We start from the raw sequence: 12559 nt of genomic DNA, 5'->3' as shown, positions 1-12559 counted from the left end.
GAAGTTCCTTTCACTGGGTTTCAAAGTAGAAGGTAGTAACTCCTTTGTCCAAGAAGGCTGAATTGAGCACTTAGAATTCTCCAAGGAAATTTCTTCATTGGTCTCTATCCTAGACCCCTTCTGTATCCTTGATAGGCTGAGGATTCTAAAAAAATGACCAGTCTTACATGTGAGGGCTGGGATATAAAAAATAAAATAATAAATAATGATAAAACCTGAAAACTGTGACCACGTTCTTGAATATGTTTTCTTTGGGTTGTGTGTGTGTGAGACCATTTTGATAGTTTCCCAAAGTAGGAAAAATCCCATTCTAATAAGGTGTTACATTTATGTAGCTCTGCAAATAAACATCTAGCAAATGTAAAAAGAATTTTCTTGGCCTTAAAAAATGATTAAAATTATTTGAACTCCTGAGTAGTGTTGTATGAATAAAATTATAAAGTTATTTGGAGGAAAGTTATTTTTTAAAAAGACAACTGGTAAAACAGGGTACAGGAGAAAGGCCACCTTCCTCAAGTGAGGACAGTTGTGTAGAAGTGACTGAGGAGTGCCAGGCGCAGAGGCTCACATCTGTAATCCCACACACTTTGGGAGGCTGAGGCGGGTAGATCACCTGAGGTCAGGAGTTTGAGACCAGCCTGGCCAACATGGCAAGCCCCCGTCTCTACTAAAAATACAAAAATTAGGTGCTGTGGCACACACCTGTAATCCCAGCTACTCCGAAGGCTGAGGAGCAGAAGGATCACCTGAGCCCAGGAAGTTGAGACTACAGTGAGCTGAGACTGTCTCAAAAAAAAAAAAAGTGACCGAGGAGGAAGAGGCCAGGTGGCAAATGGAACAGAATCACCAAGGGTGAACAGGACTAAGGCAATGTAGTATATGGCTCAGCTACGTCAGAGTGGAAAAGGTGTAATTAGAGCAGAAACTATGATCCCTGTGTCACAGGGAAGCAACTTACAGAGAAGCAGCAGCTCCCCAAGGGAGGAGAGATAGGAAGCAAGAAGCCTCAGAACAATTGTCCTATTAGGGATTGCTCTGCAGAGAGAAACCTCTGGGAACATACCCCTGTGAGGCAGCACAGCACAATGCTTTTAGAATCGTACGAGAGTTGATAGGCCTCCATTTGTTTTGGAAAGGAAAAAACTAAGATACAGAGACATTATTTGTTAAAGGTATGTATTTGGTAATAAAGATGCTGACAGTGTTGCTGGAATGCATTTCTTTAATAAAGATATTGTACAATGAAATATTACTTTTGCAGCAAATTTGTTTTAAATAGGATCCATACTACGATATGGCCTGGATGTGGAATCACAGTGCTAATCATACGCCATAAAGTACAGAGATCTAAGACACCACTCACATAAAATTTTAGCATTGGGCCAGGCGCGGTGGCTCAAGTCTCTAATTCCAGCACTTTGGGAGGCTGAGGCAGGCACATCACGAGGTCAGGAGTTCAAGACTACCCTGTCCAATATGGTGAAACCTCATCTGTACTAAAAAATACAAAAATTAGCCGGGTTTGGTGGGGCGCCCCTGTAGTCCCAGCTATTGAGGAGGCTGAGGCAAGAGAATTGCTTGAACCTGGGAGGCGGAAGCTGCAGTGAGCCGAGATTGCACCACTGCATTCCAGCCTGGGTAACAGAGTGAGACTGTCTCAATAATAATAATTTTAGCATTGGGTTAGCTCATCTAAAAGGTAATAGCAAGCCATTTTCCAATAATTCTGATTAGATCAAATCTGCCCTTTTCTGATCCCCCCACAACCACAAGAAAGGTTCTATAAGAGCATATATTGTGGAGTAAAATCCTCAAAAGTTTTAAAATTTTTGAACAGTTAAATTTTGAATAGATTTCATATTTATCAGAGAGACAACCCTTGGGGTCTGAATAGATGTACTACCTGGAGATTTAAGGATGGCATCACATTCTGCCTTCTGGCATTTTTCAATGTCTTGAGTTCAGATCAATGTTGAAAATCTGTAGATGCAAGCATAGACAGGCACTATATATATGTAGTGAACTACCATGTTTTAGCCCACTAACCAAGATTTTCTTATTTCTTTGCAATAAGTAAACCTTGGGCCAGCCGTGGTAGCTCACGCCTGTAATCCCAGCACTTTGGGAGGCCAAGGCAGGCAGATTGCCTGAGCTCAGGAGTTTGAGACCAGCCTGGACAACATGCTGAAACCCCATCTCTACTAAAAATACAAAAAATTAGTTGGGCATGGAGGCAAGCAGCTGTAATCCCAGCTCCTCGGGGGACTGAGGCACGAGAATTGCTTGAACCCAGGAGGCGGCGGTTGCAATGAGCCGAGATCGTGCCACTGCATTCCAGCCTGGGTGACAGCAAAACTCTTGTCTCAAAAAAACCAACAATAAAAAAAAACCTGATTATTGGACTAAAACACGGGTAATTCACTATATACATACAAATAACATGTAGAGTATAAAAATTTAAACATTGGTCAGCAACAGAATAAAGTAAAAAAAAATCTAATAAAAACAGCATATCAGAGTTCAGTGAAGAGAAAGAAATAACAGTAATTTGAACATGAAAAGTTTAAGGGATTCAGGTAATGAGGGGCTGGGTATCAGAAGTTAAAGAGAACTCTAAAGAGAAAGAAATGGAGTAGCCACTATCCCTGGAGCTGAGATAGAGCACCCAAGGAGGAGTCCTCCTTATCCCCAGAGCTGAGATCTAGATGTCAGAGAAAGCGCAACATAGCTCACTAGATGATGTGTCTTGCCTCTGGGACATCCTGGAAAACCACCAGAAAGAGCACCAGTTGCACTGAGGAGGTGCCTTGTCAACAGCATTCTGCTGTGAAGCTGCTCAGAAAGGTTCTTTGGGAAGCTTGTAGTCATGAGGTACTTCTGGTCAGTGCACATGACAGGAGCCTAATGCTGGAGAAGCCACCACATTGCAGGAGCCTAGCCCTGGAGGGCACCTTTCTGACGTTTACCAATTATCTTTTTTTTTTTTTTTTTTTTGAGATGGAGTTTTGCTCTTGTTGCCCAGGCAGGAATGCAATGGTGCGATCTCGGCTCACCCTGCAACCTCTGCCTCCCGGCTTCAAGTGATTCTCCTGCCTCAGCCTCCCAAGTAGCTGGGATTACAGGCATGCACCAGCACGCCCAGCTAATTTTGTATTTTTAGTAGAGACGGGGTTTCTCCATGTTGGTCAGGCTGGTCTCAAACTCCCAACCTCAGGTGATCCGCCCACCTTGGCCTCCCAAAGTGCTGGGATTACAGACATGAGTCATCACACCCGGTCCCAAATATCATTTTAATACAGCTTAGAGCTTGCTATGGTTTGTATGTTTGTGTTCCTTTGTCTTACTCTGTTTTTTGCTGCTGTAACAGAATAACTGAGACTGGGTACTTTACAAAGAACAGGAATTTATACTGTTACCATTTTAGAGACTGGAAGTCCAAGATCAAGGTGCAGGCAGCTTGTGTGGGCCTTCTTACTGCATCTTCATATGGCAGAAGAAAGAAGGACAAGAGAACAAAAGGAAACTGAATTCACCCTTATTAATTCCACTCATGAGAGCAGGATCACCTCTTCTTTTTTGTTCTGTTTTTGAGACGGAGTCTCGCTCTGTCACCAAAGCTGGAGTGCAGCGGTGTCATCTCGGCTCACTGCAATCTCTGCCTCCCTAGTTCAAGCAATTCTCCTGGCTCAGCCTCCCAAGTAGCTGGTACTACAGTACATGCCACCACACCCAGCTAATTTTTGTATTTTTTTTTGCAGAGATGGGGTTTTACCATGTTGGTCAGGCTAGTCTCGAACTGCTGACCTCAAGTGATCCACCCACCTCAGCCTCCCAAAGTGCTGGGATTACAAGCGTGAGCCACCTTGCCCAGCCAGGATCATTTCTTAAGTGTCCCACTTAACACTGTTATAATGACAATTAAATTTCAACATACATTTTGATGGGGATAAATATTCTAACAATAGCTCACTCCAAAATTCGAGTGGAAACTTAATGTCCCAATGTTATAGTATTGAGGTGTGGGGCCTTTAGGAGGTAGTGAGGTCATGAGGGCTCATCCCCATGAATGCAAATAAGGACTTTATCAAACAGGCTTTCACACCCAGTATGGCCCTGTTTGCCCTAAGCCTTCCATCACATAAGGAAATAGTGTTTGTCCCCTTTTGTCTTTCTATCCCTTCCACCATATGAGGACACAGCATTTGTAAGGATGCAGCATTCAAGATACCATCCTGGGAGCAGAAATGGCCCTCACTAGACACTGAATCTGCCTACACCTTGATCTTGGACTTCCCGGCCTCCAGAACTGTGAGAAATACATTTCTGTTGTATATAATTGATATAGTTTGAATATTTATATGAATATATAGTATCATTTGAATATATGTCTCCACCAAATTTCATGTTGAACAGTAATCCCCAGTGGTGGAAGTGGGGCCGGGTGGGAGGTATTTGGGTCATGAGGGGTGGGCCCCTCATGGCTTGGTGCCATCCTCTAGATAGTGAATTCTCATGAGATCTGGTTGTTTGAAAGTGTGTGGCACCTCCCACCACTCTCGCTTACTCCTGTCATACCATGTAAGATGCCTGCTCCCGCTTTGGCTTCCACCATGAGTAAAAGCTCCTTGAGGCCTCCCCAGAAGCCGAGCAGATGTCGTTGCCATGTTTCCTGTATAGCCTGCAGAGCTATGAGCTAATGAAACCTCTTTTCTTTGTACATTACCCAGTCTCAGGTATTTCTTTATAGAAATGCAAGAATAGCCTAACAGAATAATCTACCCAGTTTATGGTATTTTGTTACAGCAGCCCAAACAGACGAAGAATAGTTTTACAACTTGCCTCCATGGTTAATCATCAAAGTGATTAATTCACTCCCAATCAAAACTTGTTTGAACATTGGTTTGCTAATGATCAAAAATAATTGTCAAACAGGCAGAATATCCTTGATGACCTGACACACACTTTTTCAACTCTAAAAGGGCATCTTATGTTTGTTTTCATAAGGAAGTACCTTTCTATGGCTTGCATGAACTGACCAAAGAGGGAAGAAAGTAGGGAATCTTTACTTTAACATAGAACTAGTAGGTAAGGCACACTGTTTAAGATCAGACATAGTGCGTTAGAACACAGCCACACACAGCTTGGTTGATTACATGATACACCTGATGCAAGTGGGCCTGGACCTGAAACTAGACCTAATAACTAGGAGGAAATTTTGGGAAACATTGGACTAGCATTCCCAACTCTAAACATGTGCACTATCACAAAGACACAATGTTTTACCCATGGAAATTTGTTGCTGTATTATTTATAATACAAGGAAATAGAGCAGCTGTGCTGGGATTACAGGATGTGGTGGCTCATGCCTGTAATCCCAGCACTGTGGGAGGCCAAGGTGGACAGATTGCTTGAACCCAGAAGTTCAAGACCAGCCTGGACAACATGGCAAAACCCCATCTCCACAAAAAATACAAAATTTAGCCAGGCATCATAGCACATACCTGTAGCCCCAGCTACCAGGGAGGCTGAGGTGGCAGGATCACTTGAGCCCAGGAGGTTGAGGCTGCAGCTGTGAGCATGCCACTGCACTCCAACCTGGGTGACAGAGTGAGATTCTGTCTCAAAAAAAAAAAAAAGAAAAAAGAAAAAGAAGAAGAAAAAGAAAGTAGAAAAGTAGAAACAACTGGCCAGGCGTGGCTCATGCCTGTAATGCCAGAATTTTGGGAAGCCGAGGTGGGTAGATCACTAGAAGACCAGCCTACCCAACATGGTGAAAACCCACATCTCTACTAAAAATACAAAAAATTAGCCGGGCATGGTAGCAGGCACCTGTAATCCCAGCTACTTGGGAGGCTGAGGCAGGAGAATCGCTTGAACCCAGGAGGCAGAGCTGCAGTGAGCCGAGATCGCACCGTTGCACTCCAGCCTGGGCAACAAGAGTGAAAAGTGAAGGCTGGGCATGGTGGCTCACACCTGTAATCCCAGCACTTTGGGAGGCTGAGGTGGGTGGATCACCTGAGGTCAAGAGTCCAGCCTGGCCAACGTGGTGAAAACCCCTCTCTACTAAAAATACCCAAAATTAGCTGCGCGTAGTGGTGGGCACCTGTAATCCCAGCTACTCACGAGGCTGAGACAGGAGAATCGCTTGAACCCGGGAGGTGGAGGTTGCAGTGAGCTGAGATCATGCCATTGCACTCCAATCTGGGCAACAAGAGCTAAACTCTGTCTCAAAAAAAAAAAGAAAAAAAGAAAAAGAAAAGTAGAAATAACTAAATCCCCTAAGTAGAGGTTGAGGTTGAGTTAAATAAATTATGGCACATCTTAATGGAATCGTAAAACAGCTCTTCAAACAAACAAACAAACAAAAACAACCAAGGCTTTACTAGCTTCAGTAGTCAAGATAGTGAGTATTGGTGTAATAATAGATATATAGACCAGTGAAATATAATGGAATCCAGATATAGGCTCACACATATATGGTCACTGATTTTTGACAAAGATGCCAAGGTAATTCAATCAAGAAAGGATAATCTCTTCAGCAAATGGTACTGGAACAACTAGACATCCATGTGCAAAAATAAAATAAAAATAGAGGCTCTGTTCTGAGACTTAGCAGAGTTAAATAAATAAATAAATAAGTAGAATCTCTGCAAGGAACTGCAGGCGAACAGAAAAAATATTTTTAATAAAATTAAAAGACTCTCAAACCTTGACTTGTACCACTAAGTCGGGATGGATCAACGATATAAATGTAAAACCTAAAATTCTAAAAACTTATGAGAAAAACAGGAGAAAATCTTTGTGACTTAGGGTTAGGGAAAGATTTCTTAGATACGACATAAAAAGCACTATTTTTTAAAATGATACATTGGGCTTTATCACAACTAAACCCTCTGTTTTTCAAAAGACACAAGAAAATAAAAAGACAGGTTTGGAGAAAATATATAAGTACATATATGATATGTATATATATATACATATATACCACTTGAACCCGGGAGGCAGAGGTTGCAGTAAGTGGAGATCATGCCACTGCACAGAGTGAGACTCCGTCTCACTCTGTCACCCAGGCTGGAGTGCAGTGGCATGATCTCGATCTCGGCTCACTGCAAGCTTTGCCTCTCGGGTTCACGCCATTCTCCTGCCTCAGCCTCCTGAGTAGCTGGGACTACAGGTGCCCACCACCACACCTGGCTAATTTTTTTCTTTTTTTTTTTTTTTTTTTTGTATTTTTAGTAGAGACTGGGTTTTACCATGTTAGTCAGGACGGTCTCGATCTCCTGACCTCATGATCCACCCCCCTCGGCCTCCCAAAGTGCTGGGATTACAGGCATGAGCCACTGAGCCTGGCCAAACCAGTTTTTTTAAATGGGCAAAAGATTTGAACAGATAGTTCATCAAATAATAAATATGCATGGCAAATAAACAGATGCAAAGATGCTCAACATCATTAGTCCTTAGGGAAATGCAAATTGAAATACAATGGAATAGTATTGCACATCTACTAGAATGGCTAAAATAAAAAATATACAATGACAATATCAAGTGCCAATGAGAAATTCTTTGCTAGTAGAAATGAAAAATGATATGGCCACTTTGAAAAAAATTTGGCTGTTTCTCACAATTCACAATTGCAAAGATAACCAACCTAAGTGCCCATCAACCAATGAGTGGATAAAGAAAATGTGTTATATATACACAGTAGAATACTACTCAGCCATAAAAAGGAATGAAATAATGTCTTTTGCAGCAACTTGGATGGAGCTAGTGGCCATTATTCTAAGTGAAGCAACTCAGGAATGAAAAACCAAATATATGTTCTCACTTATAAGTGGCAGCTAATCTATGAGGATGCAAAGGCATAAGAATGATGTAATGGACTTTGGGGACTTATCAGGGAAGTTCAGGAGGAAAATTAGGCATAAAAGACTATTTATTGGGTACACTGTACACTGCTTGGGTGATGGGTGCGCTAAAGTTTCAGAAATCACCACTAAAGAACGTATCCATGTAACCAGAAACCACCTGGACCCCAGAAACTATTGAAATAAAAAATTTGTAATGTGGCTGTTTCTTATAAAGTGAAGAATACGTTTACTATACAACCCCAGCAATCCCACTCTTAACTATATTTACTCGAGAAAAATGAAAACACAGAGTCTTGTGTGTGAATGTTTATAGAAGGCTATTCCTGCTCCAAGAACTGGAAACAACTTAAACACTGTAAGTAGAGAATGGACAAATAAATTTTGGTATATGCATACAATGGAATACTATTCATCAATAAAAATAAATGAACTACTGATACATGCAACACAATATGGATGAGTCTCAAAACAAAAGGATTATGCTAAGTGAAAGGAGTTGGATACAAAAGGCTACATACTGTACAGCTCTGTCTCCCAGGCTGGTGTGCAGTGCAGTGGCAAGATCTCGACCCACTGCAGCCTCCGCCTCCTGGATTCAAGCAATTCTCCTGCCTCAGCCTCTGGAGTAGCTAGGATTACAGGTGCTCACCACCACACCCACCTAATTTTTGTATTTTTAGTAGAGACAGGGTTTCACCATACTGGCCAGGCTGGTCTTGAACTATTTTTTTTTTTTTTTTTTTGAGATGGAGTCTCACTCTGTTGCCCAGGCTGGAGTGCAATGGTAGGATCTCGCTCATTGCAACTTCTGCCTCCTGGGTTCAAGCAGTTCTCCTGCCTCAGCCTCCCTAGTAGCTAGGATTACAGGCACCCACGACCAGGCCCAGCTAATTTTTGTATTTTTAGTAGAAACGGGATTTTGCCATGTTGGCCAGGCTGGTCTCCAAACTCCTGACCTTTGGTGATCTGCCCGCCTTGGCTTCCCAAAGTGCTGGGATTACAGGTGTGAGCCACCACGCCCAGCCTGGTCTCGAACTCTTGACGTCAGATGGACCACCTGCCTTGGCCTCCCAAAATGCTGGGATTATAGGCATGAGCCACTGCACCTGGCCACAATTCTCTTTATATGACATTCTGAAGAAGGCAAAACTAGAGGGATAGAAATCAAAAAGGCATAAGGGAATGTTTTTGGGTGATGGAGGTATTTCCTATCTTTATTGTGGTATTTACACAACTATAGACAGTTTATTTTCTTTTTTCTTTCTTTCTTTTTTTTTTTTTTTTTTTTTGAGGTGGAGTTTCGCTCTTGTTGCCCAGGCTGGAGTGCAATGGCGCAATCTCAGCTCACCACAAACTCTGCCTCCCGGGTCCAAGTGATTCTCCTGCCTCAGCCTCCCTAGTAGCTGGGATTATATGCATGTGCCACCACATCTGGCCAATTTTGTATTTTTAGTAGAGAGAGGTTTCTCCATATTGGTCAGGCTGGTCTCGAACTCCTGACCTTGGGTATCTGCCCGCCTTGGCCTCCAAAAGTGCTGAGATTACAGGCATGAGACATTGCGCCTGGCCACAACTATATACATTTTTCAAAGCTCATAGAACTCTACACCTAGGCCAGGCAGGGTGGCTCACATCTGTAATCCTAGCACTTCAGGAGGCCAAGGCAGGAGGATTACTTGTGCTCAGGAGTTCGAGACCAGCCTGAGCAACATTGTGAGACTCCGTCTTTACTTAAAAAAAAATTAATAAAATATATATATACACACACACATATATATACACATATATATACACACATATATACATACACATACATATATATATAAAACTCTACACTTAGGGTGAATTTTACTGTATGTAAATTATACTTCAGTAAACTTAACTTTGAAAAGAAAGAATAAGAGAAATTAGAAGACGATGGAGCAATACCTTCAAAATTCTGAAGGAAATGTTTTCCAACTTAAAACCCTATATATATCCAGCCAAACTATAAAGTGTAAGAATAGAATAAAGATTTCCAACAAATATAGTCTCAGAAAAATGTGCTTCCCTGAGCCTTTCTCATAAAACTACTTGTGGGACACGTTTCTCTTAAAACTAGGGAGGGAAAAAAAAGAAAAAAACACACCAAAGGAAAACTATGGCATACAGAAAACAATAAATCCAACACAAGAGAAGAAGAAAAGGCATATCCAGGATGGTGTTGAAGGAAAAATGTTGGGTGATAACTGTGAGATGGGAGTAGGAGGCAAACAGTTGAAGCAGGTAAGAAAGCTCCAGGATAGCTGTGTTCAAGATGAAACTGATAACACACCGCACGCATTTCAATGTCTTGAAATATTTCAGACAATTGGTAGAGAGTTTGGGTTGAATTAATAATAAGTACATAGAAGCCTAAGCAAGTAAAAAACATGATAAAGTCTTAATTCCAGACCAAAAAAAAAAAAAAGGCTTTTAGTAAAGGCCAATTTATAGCATATGTAATCCAATGAAGCACCTAGAAAATCCTGTGTTAAAATTTCTTAGTTAAGCAATCTAGACCCATTTCAGAAAAAGTATATCCGAGCAAATTCCTAACAGAAAGTGAACTTCCCTTGTAAAACCAACTTAATTTCTGAAATTAAAAGCTCAATACATTTCATGATATACTTGAATTTAGTTGTTTTACTCTGTGTAAGAGAAATAACAGATACAAAGACTGTGAGAATTAAATTAGTAATTCCATATACTGATTATGTATGTGTCTTAATTTGTTTGGGCTGCTATAACAAAATGCCTTAGACTGGATAATGTATAAACAATAGAAATGTATAGCTCACAGTTCTAGAGGCTGTAAAATCAACATCAAGGCACAGGCAGCCTTGGTGTCTGGTAAGGGCTCTCTGCTTCAAAGACGGTGCCTTCTTCTTGCTATCCTCACGTAACAGAAGGGAAAAGCAGCTCTCTGGGGCCATTTTAATAAGGCCATTAAATCCCATTGACAAGAGCAAAGTTCTCATGATCTCATCACCTCCCAAAGGCCCCAACTCTTAATATCATTGAGGGTTAGGTTTCAACATCTGAATTTTGGCAGGATGCAAACATTCACACCATAGCATTACGTAAGGAATAATGTTCTTTACAGAAAAAGAAAAATAATTAGGTCTTTATCTTTTCTTTCTTACATTATTAATTACTGAAACCACCAAAGCTATACAATTGCTTAGTTCTTTGGAGTATTTTCTCTTGAAATATACAGTTAATGGGCCAGGTGCTGTGGCTCATGCCTATAATCCCAGCATTTTGGGAGGCCGAGGCGGGCAGATCATGAGGTCAAGAGATCAAGACCATCCTGGCCAAGATGGTGAAACTCTGTCTCTGCTAAAAATACAAAAACATTAGCCGGGCGTGGTGGCTCTCACTGTAGTCCCAGCTACTCGGTAGGCTGAGGTATGAGAATCACTTGAACCTGGAAGGCAGAAGTTGCAGTGAGCCGAGATCGTGCCACTGTACTCCAGCCTGGCGACACAGCGAGACTCCATCTCAAAAAAAAGAGAAATATACATTTAATGTAATATTTGACAAAACTATACCATTGTAAGATTCCTTTAAAAAGTATAAACTATTTTCAAATGTTTGAAAAAATATATTCAACTGGAGACCAATCTTGCTTAAATGTTTTTATGTTTTATATTTTGCTTATTGCAAAAGCATTTGAGGCTGTCAGGAAAGATATGGATGATCCTTAAATGCACATTGCTAAGGGAAATAAGCCAGTCTGGAAAGACTATATACTGTATGAGTCCAATTATATGACATTCTGAAAAAGGCAAACTATAGAGACAATAAAAACAGGTGAAGGGTTAAATAGGTGAAGCACAGGGAATTATTATTTTAGGGTGATGAAACTATTCTGTATGATACTGTAATAGTGGATATATGACATTATACAGTTGTCAAAACCTACAGAACTTTATAGCACAAAGTGAACCTTAAAGTATGCAAATCCTCAAAAAAATCATTTTGGGTTGGGCGTGGTGGCTTATGCCTGTAATCCCAGCACTTTGGGTGACTGAAGTGGGCAAATCGCTTGAGCCCAGGAGTTCAAGGCCAGCCTGGGCAAAATGGCGAAACCCTGTCTCTACAAAACATACAAAAAATGAGCCAGGCATGGTGGTGTGCACCTGTAGTCCCAGCTACTCAGGAGGCTGAGCTGGGAGGATCAGATGAGCCCGAGAGGTTGAGACTGTAGTGAGACATGATCATGTCACTGCACTCTAGTCAGGGCTACAGAGTGAGACCCTGTCTCAAAAAAACAAAACAAAACACCCCATAAAACATTTTAGAGGTTGCGGTTGTGGTGTAAGGCCTAAAATTAAGGCTCAATATTATGTGTTGTCTTGACATCTGGTAAAACTGGGAGGGCCTTGAATTGCCTAGGGGTAAGTTCTCCTTCCGACTCTGCTCCCGTGTGTAAACTCCCCAGCCAAACAACCCTCTTTGTCAAATGGACGGGGCCAAGTTCTGTTAATCCCTGAGTAGTGGGTTTCAGTTTCCTGCCAGCTCTTGGAATTACTCAAACAACGAATTATATCCTCCACAGGAACCAGGGGCACCCCATCCTCTTGATACCACAAAGCCCGCCTCCCACAGCTTGATTGTTCATTCTGCTCCTGAATGCACAGTGTGGCCCTGAGTGGTATGCAGTGTTC

This window comes from Hylobates moloch, unplaced genomic scaffold, assembly GCF_009828535.3.
Source record: "Hylobates moloch isolate HMO894 unplaced genomic scaffold, HMol_V3 SCAFFOLD_17, whole genome shotgun sequence".
NCBI lineage: Eukaryota > Metazoa > Chordata > Mammalia > Primates > Hylobatidae > Hylobates > Hylobates moloch.
The sequence above is the reverse complement of the archived record's forward strand: the minus strand, read 5'-3'. Positions refer to the sequence as shown.